Below are 12,784 nucleotides of genomic sequence, written 5' to 3'. Positions count from 1 at the left end.
CACCATCTCTCCTGCCTAGAGAGACTACTGTGACAGAGACCTGCAGCCATGAACTAAATGATCTTAACAAACTTTTTGTGAAGAAAGATGAATCATGAACTAGTGATATGTGTGTGTATATACATTTGAAGACAGGTAAAAAGCAGTAGTGATTTGGGTATGATGTAAATGGTATGGAATAAGGGGTGGAATGTCCTGGTTTTGTTTAAAACAAGACTGGGAATGGCAGGACATATGGCTCCAGCCACCTGGATGATAAAGGAAGATCAATACTAACATGACCATCTGAACCGCCAAAGTAGACTAATACTAACATGATTAAATCACAGCAATCAGTAAAAAAAAAGGTGGCCTTGACAAGTTACACAGGATTGTGTGTTTGTGAAGGAGTGATATCCCAGACCAGTAAGAATGATATCTCGGGCCAAAACACCATCCCCAGGATGTATGGCATGTGAGTGTTGGGTCTGAGCCTGTGTTTGGAATAACATTTTTTGAAAAAAACATCCTGTTTAATCTCTTGGTCCAGGCCCGTATCTGTAAAGCTATAAATGGAGAAAGGCTAATTAAAGAAGGCTCAGCTCAGCTCGGCTCAGCTCTGCCTGGGTCTGTTCTTGCTGCTAACAAGAACTCTGTGTCTGCATTTCTGTTTGCTTTTCCATATGCATGTCTGTATGCATCATTCTCATTGTTGCATAAGATCAGTTCTCTTTTAGTGAATTTTCCTTTCAGCTTAGTTCTTCTAAGTAACTGCACTTCTCTGATGTTGGCTGCATGTTTTTTCAGACACTGTTCACTCTGGAGCTGATAACAGTAGCAATGGTATGCAGAAGAGACACAGGTTTAGACTTATTGCTATGGCAGCCAAGGTTACTGATAAATTTTGCATGTCCTGTAAATTATAGGGGTGTATTTGCAAGGAGGGGAAGACAGAACAGGTGACCAAAACTGACCAACTAAGTATTCAATCCCATACACGTCATACACCACATAAAAGTGCGAGATCACGAGGGTCTCGCTCTCTTCAGCCATGGCCGGCATCTGAAGAGGACCCTGCCTGTTCTGCCTGTGATCTTTGGCCTAGTTCCAGGCCCTGCTGAAGAGAAGCTGCTAAATTAATGTATACTGTGATTAAGTTATAAAAGACACACCCATCATTAATCAATTGACATGATAAATGCTTTCTAATCACCTGCAAAACAAGAGGATAATTTTCAAATTTTAGATCCTCCTGCATGACAAGCTGGAGACAGAAGATTAAGTAATACATTGTTTAGAAGCAGAGTGCTTAGCTTATGTTTGACTAGTAATCAGTAGATATATTGTAAGTAAAAAAGTAATCAATTACTTCTGTAAGTGTGTACCAATTGCACTTCCATGAAGAACTGCCAATGTGGAGAGGTCAATCAGTGGACCCTCAGAAGCCCCCCTGAAAGAGGCAGCAGTAACTGTAAACGACGCTACATGGCAGCAAAGACTGTGAAATAAATAACTTCATACTAACCTAATGATTATGCAATTATTTCTTAGTATAGATGATAGCATGTTAAAAATTCCCAAAAATTGTAATGAATATGTAATAATTGTGTGAATATAAGCAGTGCAACAGCATCCAGTCCCAGTTCTGTCAATAAAGAATGCCTGCTTAACAGTATAATTGACTTTGCTGATAAGTTTATTTCTTTGTTTCACTGCATCCCTTAATCCAGTTCTGGTTTACTGCTGAGTCCAGCCCAGGACTTCCAGGTAGCTGCCCTGCAACCGCTGGAGCAATGCCAACTCCACTGCGGGCCAGCCGTGCTACACTGGGAAAGTCAAGATTGATTTTGTATTATTTTCTCTACTTATTAGTACCATTAGTAGAGCATTTTTAACTTTTCCAATTTGTCTCTCTCCCTTTTCCTCTTATTACTTTTCCTTAGTGGGGGGGCAGGGGGTTAACAGCATCTGCCATGTTTTATTGTTGCCCTGCAGTAAATGGTGACATTCCTGAAATACCCATCCCTTGATGATGATCTTTTATGTGGTCAGTCATGTTGTCAGCAGGAAAGAACAGCTGGAAAGAGGACCCTGAAGGCTGTTTACCCACAACCACTACAGTCTTAACATCACAGTTAACGGTATCCCCTGCATTCTCTTCTGGGTCAAGAGGATCTTGATTGTTTAAAAACCACACACAGTTGGATTTGATGGAGAAGGCATTTGTTGTCTGTGCAACAGTGGATGTTGGAGATTCAAGCTGCAGTGAAGATAACATAATGTAAGGTGGAATTCTACTCTGCTGGCGAAACTAGTACCAGATAACAAGGCTAGTAAATAACTACTGAAAAAACAGACCTTGTAAGATGTGATATGGAGCCCCAGTATTCCAGGGGCAAGCTTCTTCCTGGAATGATCTGATACTGCAGGCAGCAAGGCAGCGTGGGTTATACGCTCTCAGACCAGTGTTTCACAGGGTACACAGAGGTACCTAACTGTCTTCATCTCTTTCAGTGCTGTAGTCAACCCCTGTGGCCAACCAATTTTGTGATTAGTGCATGTGAGACTGAAGTTACTGATCTTTTCAGCCTCCATTCCCTGGACAGCTTTAGTCTCCCATTCTTTCGTATAGCTGCTTGGGATAGTGAATAGCATATCTTGTGCTGAATATGAGGTCTTCAGGGTTGGCTGTGCATGACCTGAAGTGGCGTGTGGGAGATATGAGGGATTTTCTTGAAGTTACTGTGTGGATGGGTTTCTATAGAATGGATATTTGTTATTAAACTAGCCAGGCCCAAAAGAATTTCAAGGCCACCTTGGAAAGCTGAAAACACAACATAAACCAACAGACCTATTAGCAGTGAGACTCGGGCGCGTGGACAGCTTGTGAACATAGATGATATCCAATCAGCTAATGCATGCTTGGAGCATGGATGTGTAATCAGGAAATAACTGCATATATAAGGAGGTTTGTTTCTGTAATAAATGGCTTCACTTGAATTCATATTGGATTGTGTGGAGTGCATGATTTTTCGCCCTCTCAGTGGTGGACTACTCATTCTTTCAGAGGATGCATGCCAGTGGGTAGCAACAATAATAATTCTGTGATGGATGCACTTGACTCCTCCCCCAACCAAACCAGCAGCAGTTTGCTACAGGCTCCAAATGAGGTAAAGGCCTGAACAGTAGCCAACCCAATAACTCCTTTTAGGAAACTCACAAGGAAGCAGAACAACACACTGAACACCGATAAGTTGTGGGTGCAAGGAGTCTCATGCATACCTTTCCCGTTTGACTATGAGTCAATCACTTTATTCCATAAATATGACAGCCTGGGTGAGCCTACATTGAGCTCTCTCTACTAGACATGTCTGTATGGCAATGATCTTTTACTAATCACAGATCAATAGATGAGCCCAAGTTTTATATTAATCATTTAGCTTAAGTAAGTGCATTTCAGATAGAATTAATCACTTAGAATTATTAAATTATGTGATTTTTAATATACTGTCTGTTTCACGTTACTTAGTAAGCTAAATTTGCTGAAATCTTAAACTGTATGTTGTAAAGTTCTGCTCATATTTTACCAAAATTTTATCTACTTGCATTCTATCTTTGAAAACAAAATGGCTGCAAACCATAGACACAACCTGCAAGATAAGTCCTGTTTTGCACCTCATTGTGAAAAACAGGATTCATATAGATATATTAACACTTTCATGTGGGAGATTTGAGGGATTTTCTTGAAGTTAATGTATGGATGGGTTTCTATGAGATGGAGATTTGTTATTAAACTAGCCAGGCCCAAAGGAATTTCAAGGTCACCTCGGAAAGCTGAAAACACGACATAAATCAACAGTCCTATTAGCAGTGAGACTCGGGCACGTAGACAGCTTGTGAACATGGACAATATCCAATCAGCTAATGCATGCTTGGAATGTGGATGCGTGATCAGGAAATAACTGCATATATAAGGAGACTTGTTTCTGTAATAAATGGCTTTGCTTGAATTCATATTGTTTTGTGTGGAGTCCATGATTTTTCACCCTTGCAATGAGATGCATCCCAGAGTCCTGAAGGAATTGGCTGATGTAGTTGCCAAGCCACTCTCCATGATATGTGAGAAGTCATGGCAGTCAGGTGAAGTCCCTGGAGACTGGAAAAAGGGAAACAGCACTCATTTTTAAAAAGGGTAGAAAGGAGGACCCCAGAAACTACTGACCTGTCAGCCTCACCTCTGTGCCCTGGAAGATCATGGAACAGATCTTCCTAGTAGCTATGCTAAGGCACATGGAGGACAGGGATCTGATTCAAGACACCCAGCATGGCTTCAACAAGGGCAAGTTGTCCTGGTTTTGGTTAGTGAATTTTCCTTTCAGCTAGGTTCTTCTAAGTAACTGCATTTTTATGAAGTTGGTTGCATGTTTTTAGGACAGTGTTTGCTCTGGAGCTGATAACAGCTGATATTTCCAGTTTTACTGAGCTAATTGTAGGAATGGTATGCAGAAAAGACCCAGGTTTATCTTTTATTGCTATAGCAGCCAAGGCTGCTGATAAACTTATGACAAATAAATGTAGGGAGAGGCAGACAGAACAAGTGACCCAAATTGACCAACTAGGTATTCCATGCCATCCATGACATACTCAGTTTAAAGGTGGAAGATGACAAAGGACTGGCTGTCTTCATCCATGTGGCATCTTGTGAGAGTTGGTCCGAAGATGGAGCAGTATTTGCCTGAACATCGCCATCAAGAACTTAGAGAACTGAGGCCCTGACAGAAAGAATGCATGGACAATGACTTGGAGAGAGGCCCGAGAAGCATTGTGTTGCACTGGTTTCTCCGATACAGGGGGACTGCTGCTTACAATGGTTGTTGTGTGGACTTCGCCTGCTGCTTCAGCCAAACCAGCCCCCACCTCCTGAAAGTTATTGTTATGAGGGGTCTCTTCGACCCAGGGACAATAGCTGCCGTCCAGAAGATGTGTTCTCACCTGCAGCCTCAGTTACATGTGTCCCCCACCTGCTCCCCCAAACAATGGTCAACAAAAAGGAGTATGCCCAGAAGCTCGCCAAGGGTCCTGAGGTCACCCAATGGACCAGAGAAAGATCCCTGAATGCTGGACACGTAAGCGTTGGCAAAAGAAAGCATGAATCTTTCGAGGCTGCGCAGTACAAGCCTGGATTGCGAAATCAAGGCGGAGATTGGCCTCAAACAATGGGAGCGAGGAGGGGTGAAGAAGCATAAGAGATGACTCCCGAATGGACACCGTTGAAGATCTTCCCGCCAGAGGATCCCGAACCATGACGGAGGACCGGCAGGACTCCACAGGACCGGAGACCAGAGGGATGCTTCTGAAACTGGACTGGTGATAAACGCAACCTCATTTCTCATCTTTACTTTTCCCCATTTCTTTTCCCTTTTCTTTTTCTTACTCTCTCTCTCTCTATTGCGTGCCGCTTTATGGGCAAATTAATAAAGTAACACTGTTTGATTGAATTATAACCCCTTGGCATTTTGGTTGCCTTAATTTTGCACTTCGAGATCAAGGTAAACGAACCATCATGAGTCCGTCACCGAATGGACCGTGACACATCTGTAGAGGACCCTGCCTGTTCTCCTGCCTGCAATCCTGATCCTGATTCCAGTCTGTGAATCTCTGAATCTAGTTCCTGTCTACTGCCAAGTCCAGTCCAGGACTCCCCAATGTTTGCCCAGCACTGGCTGGCATGACGCCAGCCACCTGCAGGCCGCTGGGAAATTCAGCATTGGTTTTCTATATTTTGCATTATTTTCTCTAATTATTAATATTCATAGAATCATTTTGGTTGGAAGAGACCCTCAAGACTGAGTCCAACTTTTAACCTAACACTGGCACTAAACCATGTCCCTAAGAACCTCATCTACACATCTTTTAAACGCCTCCAGGGATGGTGACTCTACCACTTCCCTGAGCAGCCTGTTCCAGTGCTTCACAACTCTTTCCATGAAAGAATATTTCTTAATATCCAATCTAAACCTCCCCTAGTGCAACTTGAGACCATTCACTCTTGTCCTATTACTTGCTACTTGGGAGAAGACACCAACACCCTCCATGCTACAACCTTCTTTCAGGTAGTTGTAGAGTGTGATAAGGTCTCCTCTCAGCCTCCTTTTCTCCAGGTTAAACAACCCCAGTTCCCTCAGCCTCTGCTCATAAGACTTGTTCTCTAGGCACTTCACCAGCTTTGTCACCCTCCTCTGAACTCTCTCCAGTACCTCAATGTCTTCTTTGTAGTGAGGGGCCCAATAATGAATGCAGTATTCAAGGTGTGGCCTCACCAGTGCCCAGTACAAAGGGACAATCACTTCCTTAGTCCTGCTGGCCACAGTGTTCTTGATACAAGCCAGGATGCTGTTGGCCTTTTTGGCCACCTGAGCACACTGATAGCTCATATTCAATCGGCTGTTGATCAACACCCTCAGATCACTCTCTGCCAGGCAGTTTTCCAGCCACTCTTCCCTGAGCCTGTAGCATCACATGGGGTTGTTGTGACCCAAGTGCAGGACCAGGCACTTGGCCTTGTTAAACCTCATACAATTGGCCTCAGTTCATTAATCCAGCTGGTCCAGATCCCTCTGTTGAGCCTTCCTACCCTCAAGTAGATCAACACTCCCACCCAATTTGGTGTCATCTGCAAACTTAATGAGGGTGCACTCAATCCCCTCATCGAGATAATTGATAAAGAGATTAAACAGAACTGGCCCCAACACTGAGCCCTGGGGAACACCACTCATGAGTAGCCGCCAACTGGATTTGACTCCATTTACCACAACTTTTTGGGCCCAGCCATCCAGCCAGTTCTTTACCCAGCAAAGAATATGCCTGTCCAAGCCATGAGAAGACTCCAGGAGATTCTCCAGGAGAATGCTGTGGGAAACAGTGTCAAAGGCTTTACTGAAGTCTAGGTAGACAACATCCACAGCCTTTCCCTCATCCACTAAGTGGGTCACCTTGCCATAGAAGGAGAACAGGTTGGTCAAGCAGGACCTGCCTTTCATAAACCCATGCTGACTGGGTCTGATCGCTTGGTTGTCTTGTATGTGCAGCATGATGGCACTCAGGATGATCTGTTCCATGACTTTCCCTGGCACCAAGGTCAGACTGACAGACCTGTAATTCCCTGGATCCTCCTTTCAGCCCTTCTTGTAGATGGGAGTCACATTTTCCAACTTTCAATCAACTGGGATCTCCCCGGTTAGACAGGACTGCTGACAAAGGATTAAAAGTGGCTCAGTGAGCATCTCTACCAGCTCCCTCAGTATCCTTGGGTGGATCCCATCCAGCCCCACAGACTTGTGCATGTCTAAGTGGTGTAGCAAGTAACTAACCATTACCCCTTCATTCTGCTCCATATCCCTGTCTTCCAGCTGAGGGGACTGAGTACCTGGAACACAAATGATTTTACTATTAGACACTGAGGCAAAGAAGGCATTTAGTACCTCAGCTTTTCCCTCGTCCTCTGTTACTATGTTTCCCCCCACATCCACCGGAGGGTGGAGATTCTCCTTAGCCCTCCTTTTGTTGCTCAGGTATTTATAGAAACATTTTTTGTTGTCAGGATAGCAGTGGTCAGACTCAGCTCTAGTTGGGCTTCAGCCCTTCTAATTTTCTCCCTGCATAGCCTCACAATATCCTTGTAGTCCTCCTGAGTTGCCTGTGCCTTCTTCCAAAGGTCATAAATTCTCCGTTTTTATTTTTTCTTGAGTTCCAGCCAAAGCTCTCTGTTCAACCAGGCCAGTCTTTTTCCCTGCCGGCTCGTCTTTTGGGACAGCCTTCTCCTGCACCTTTAAGATTTCCTTCTTGAAGAATGTTCAGCCTTCCTGGACTCCTTTGTCCTTCTGGACTGCCTCCCAAGGGACTCTGTCACCCAGCCTCCTAAACAGATCAAAGTCTGCCCTTTGGAAGTCCAAGGTAGCAGTTCTATGAATCCCCCTCCTTTTCCAAAAATGGAAAACTCGATCATTTCATGATTGCTGTGCCCAACAAAACCTCCAACCATCACATCACCCACAAGTCCTTCTCTGTTCACAAACAGGTCCAGTGGGGCACCTTCCCTGGTTGGCTCACTGACCAACAGTGTCAGGAAGTTGTCTCCAGGAGCCTCCAAGACTGTTTTCTCTCTGCTGTGTTATATTTCCAGCAGACATTTGGTAAGTTGAAGTCCCTCATGAGAACTAGGGTTAGCGATCATGAGACTTCTCCCATCTGCCTGCAGAATATTTTATTTGCCTCTTTTTGCTAGTTGGGTGATCTGTAACATACTCCCATCACAATATCTGCCTTGCTGGTTTTCTGATTCTTACCCATAAACACTCAACCCTATCATCACCACCATCAAGCTCTAGACAGTCAAAATGCTCTCAAACATACAGGGCTATTCCACCTCTTCTCCTTCCTTGCCTATCCCTTCTGAAGAGTTTATAGATATCCATCCAGTTCCTGAGATCAGCTGATCAGTACCAGCTCAGCGGGTCCCAATTAAGCAAAATCTTCGAGGTACAGAGAAGCCTTTTTTTTTTCTCTGAGTTGGGCACTTTCGTTCTCGAGAGACCCAGAAGCTCCCGGCAGCCCTTGCAAGAGCAGGTGATGTGGAGTGGGCGTTACCACGGTGAGGGCGATCACACCCCCGCCCCTTGCCTTGAAAAAGCCTCTGGGAGGGCAATAAGGCATCACTGCTCGCCAGGCACTAGGAGGGGCAACCAGCTTGTGACGCGGGTGAGTAACACCCACACTGTGCTGCAGCAGCGCGTGTATAACTCATGCACTAGGGTGCACAGGTTGTCACTTTTTGCTTGTTAGACCCTCTCACTTATTGCCACTGTCCCAGACCGCTGCCGACCATGGTGACCTCCAGAAAGAGAACTTGTCTCAAAAAGACTGTAGCAATTCAGACTGACTGCCTGCTCCGAACCGTGGCTGTTCAGGTTTCCGGTTGCAGGGAATGCCAGAGCCTACTGCTGCCGGGGGAGGACAGCCAACATTCTACCTGCGTGAGGTGTGAGCAGATGCAAGATCTGCTCATCATGGTCACAAAACTTAAGGAAGAGGTCGTGATGCTGAGGTCCATCAGGGAGTGTGAAAAGGAGATCGACTGGTGGAGTAACTCCCTGGTGTGCCACTCAGAGAGGCTTCAGGGGGTTCCCCCTCAGAAGGTGATGGACCCCCTGCCCTGTCGGGAAGAGGGGGAAGACCCAAGACAGCCCCTGCCCTGTTGCTGTTGGGCAGAGGTAGAGCACCAAAAAGATGAGGAGGGTTGGAAGCTAGTTCCAGTTAGGCGCCGCAGGCAACCCCCCTCCCTACCTGCTTTGCTTCCCCAGGTGCCCCTCCGTAATAGGTTTGAGGCCTAGATCTTGAAGAAGAGGTAGGTGAGGATGTGGTGGAAGGCCCGCCTACAAGGTCACATAGAAAGAGGCAGTTGACTCCATGCCTCAAGACGGCCTCCAATAAGAAAGAAAGAAGGGTAATTCTAGTAGGCAATGCCCTTCTGAGAGGGACGGAGGACCCAATATGCAGAGTTGACCCTCATCGTAGGGAAGTTTGTATTCTACCTGGAGCCTGGATCAGGGACATCAATAGGACTCTCCCCAACCTGGTGCACCCAACAGACTACTAGCCACTGCTGATCTTCCAGACAGGTGGGGAGGAAGCTGCATCCTGCAGTCTGAGGGGAATAAAGAAAGATTTCAAGGCCTTGGGATGGATGGTAAAAGAGTCTGGGGCTCAAGTGATTTTTCTCTTTCCTCCTTCCAGTTTTGGGTGATGACATGGAATGGAATAGAAAAATTCAGTCCATAAACAACTGGCTACAAAACTGGTGTTACAGGCAGGGCTTTGGTTTCTTTGATAACGGCTGGTTTCACAAGACACCAGTCCAGACAGCGATACACGGGAAAGGTTTATCTCCCAGGGGCAAAAGGATGCTGGGACGGGAATTAGCAGGACTCATTTGGAGAGCTTTAACCTACACTCGAAGGGGAATGGGGTTGTAGCTGGGCTTGCATCAGTGGGGCAGCACTCTAGAGTTGGTGAAGGCTGGGAGGCCTCCCACCCCCCTAGGGTGAAATCGGTGTACACAGCTCGCTCTCTGAAATGCCTGTGCACAGCATGGGGAATAAGCAGGAGTTAGAAACCTGTGTTCAGGCAGGAGATTATGACCTGGCGGCAATTATGGAGACGTGGTGGGACAGTTCACATGACTGGAATGTGGTCATGGATGGCTATGTCCTTTTCAGGAAAGACAGGCCAGCCAGGCGTGGTGGTGGAGTTGCTCTTTACGTGAGAGAGCAACTACAATGTTTTGAGTACTGTCCAGGCATGGATGAGGAGTGAGTTGAGAGTCTATGGGTGAAAATTAAGGGGCAGGTGGGCAGGGGTGATACTGTTGTAGGTGTCTATTACAGGCCACCAGATCAGGGTGAGGAAGTTGATGAGGCCTTCTACAGGTAGCTGAGAGCAGCCTCACAATCACAGGCCCTGGTTGTGGTGGGGGATTTTAACTACCCTGCTGTTTGCTGGAAGGATTACTCAGCCAGCCAGCCACAGTCTAGGAGGTTCCTCCAGTGCCTTGATGATAACTTTCTGTTGCAAATGGTGGAGGAGCCAACCAGGAGAGGTGCACTGCTGGATCTCATCCTCACTAACAAGGAGGGTCTGGTTGAAGCGGTGAAGGTTGAGGGCTGCCTGGGTTGCAGAGACCGTGAAATGGTGGAGTTCAGGATCTTGTGTGTCAGGAAAAGAATAGCAAGCAGAATTACAACCCTGGAATTTAGCAGGGCAAACTTGGGCCTTTTCAAGCAATTGCTAGGGGAAATCCCATGGGCAAGGCTGCTTGAAGGTAAAGGGGCCCAAGATAGTTGGTTAGTGTTCAGGGACTGCTTCTACAAGGCTCAAGATCAGTGTTGGAAAGTAAAACGTGGGAAAGCAAGATGTGCGGTTCCAGCCATCTGGATGATAAAGGAAGATCAATACTAAAATGACCATCTGGACGGTCAAAGACATAATACTGACATAATAATATATAAAGGGCCTTGGACAGATTATTTTGAAGTATGTTTCTCATAATTGTAAAAAATTATAGCCCAGACTCGCGAGAATGGTATCTCGGGCCGGATAACCGCCCCCAAGTGCATGGGATGTGTCCTTGGGCCTGGTCTGTGAATGAATGGAAAAACAAGTGAGACAAACTTCACATGAGTTGAGTGTGGTTTTAATAGCAATTAGTGGAAAAACACCTTTTGTAAACACCTTAGTCCAGGCCCGTACCTGTAAATCCTATCAATTGTGTGCATACAAATCCAGCACATCGAGATGAGACACAGCCTATCACAGGGTTACGCAATTCTGGATACTGGAATAAAGCTAGCGTGCTAGAAAGAAAAATTACAGCTACTACACACAAAATTTTACCATCACATTCACGCAGTAAAGAACTAAATTACTCATGATCTTCTGTATTATCACAAAATGCACATTTTGAGTCAACGGATTCTCATGATTTAACAGACTGTGAACTTATCGTACCATATAACAAAGGCCTACCAAAATTGCAACATGCTTAAACAGATACCCACAAAGAAAACAGGTTAATAAGGAAAGCATCTTGCAGACTTTAACAAGTTTTCTGACCTGTGTGTTATCAGTTAATTCTCTCTCAGCTTGTTGAAGTTCAAATCGCCCCGCCTGTAAAACCGTCTGAAAAGATTTAATGATTTCTTGTCCGAGTGCTTTCCTATGTTTTAAAACACCTCCCGATACCAATTTTTTAGGAACACAACTGAAAACAATCATTCCTGACCCCATCTTGCAAGTAAAAACCTTGAGAAGAGGGAGGGAGGGGGGTAAACACTGGGCTGCTTGCAGCGTGAGTGGGAAAAGCAGGGAGAAGGTTTTACGGCGGACTTAAAAACAACTAATAAAAAAATTAACTCGCATTCCTGACAAGCTGCTTGATTTTCAGAGAGGCAATACACAGGAGCACATAATATGTACTGTGAAACTCGCAAATAACATGCTGATAGCAAACATTAGTGTTCTCTACTGCTAATTTCAACACCAGTGCTTCCTTAGCTTCTAAGTTTTCAACCTGCTTATTGATGGCCTCTTGAAGGTGGTCAATAAATTGCATGTAATTCTCATTGGGACCCTGATTAATAGTTGCAAATAATTTGGCTGCTTTGTTGGTTTCAGGCACCTCTCTCATAGCTTGATATGCAAGGTCTGCTGACTGCCTCAGGATTTCAGAAACTAATTGCGCCTCCAATTGTGGTGCCTCTAATTAGTGTCTGTTCCAAGAGTTGGGGGATACCTGCCCCTTTCAATTAATCCCCATCGTTCTGTCCTAAATGATCTATAGCTGTTATATTGCATAGGTCTACTTTTGCTTGAGTCTTTCATGGTTCTTATCTGATTTCAGAGCAACTCACACACATACTCCTTTAACTTTCCAAGAAAATGCTGCAAACCCTCATCCTCTTCCGAGTCATCAGGTAACACGGACTTGAACGGTCAGAACAGTGCACATTCTCTCCAATACTTTCTAGCATCATAATTATTCATATAACCTGAGTTCCCAAGCGCATCCCCTTTCCCGACACAATCAGCATGACCGCATTGATGACTGTTGGATTCATTCGCTAATACCTGATCTGATATTTCACACAGTTCTTTTGCCCAGTTCTTATCCGGCGACTCCTTCTGCTCTCTCATGGAAGTTGGAGAGTTAAAAGGTGGTAAAAGCAGATACAAATTGGTAAAAAGACTTGTT

Source organism: Patagioenas fasciata, chromosome W (assembly GCF_037038585.1).
Source record: "Patagioenas fasciata isolate bPatFas1 chromosome W, bPatFas1.hap1, whole genome shotgun sequence".
Lineage (NCBI taxonomy): Eukaryota > Metazoa > Chordata > Aves > Columbiformes > Columbidae > Patagioenas > Patagioenas fasciata.
The sequence above is the reverse complement of the archived record's forward strand: the minus strand, read 5'-3'. Positions refer to the sequence as shown.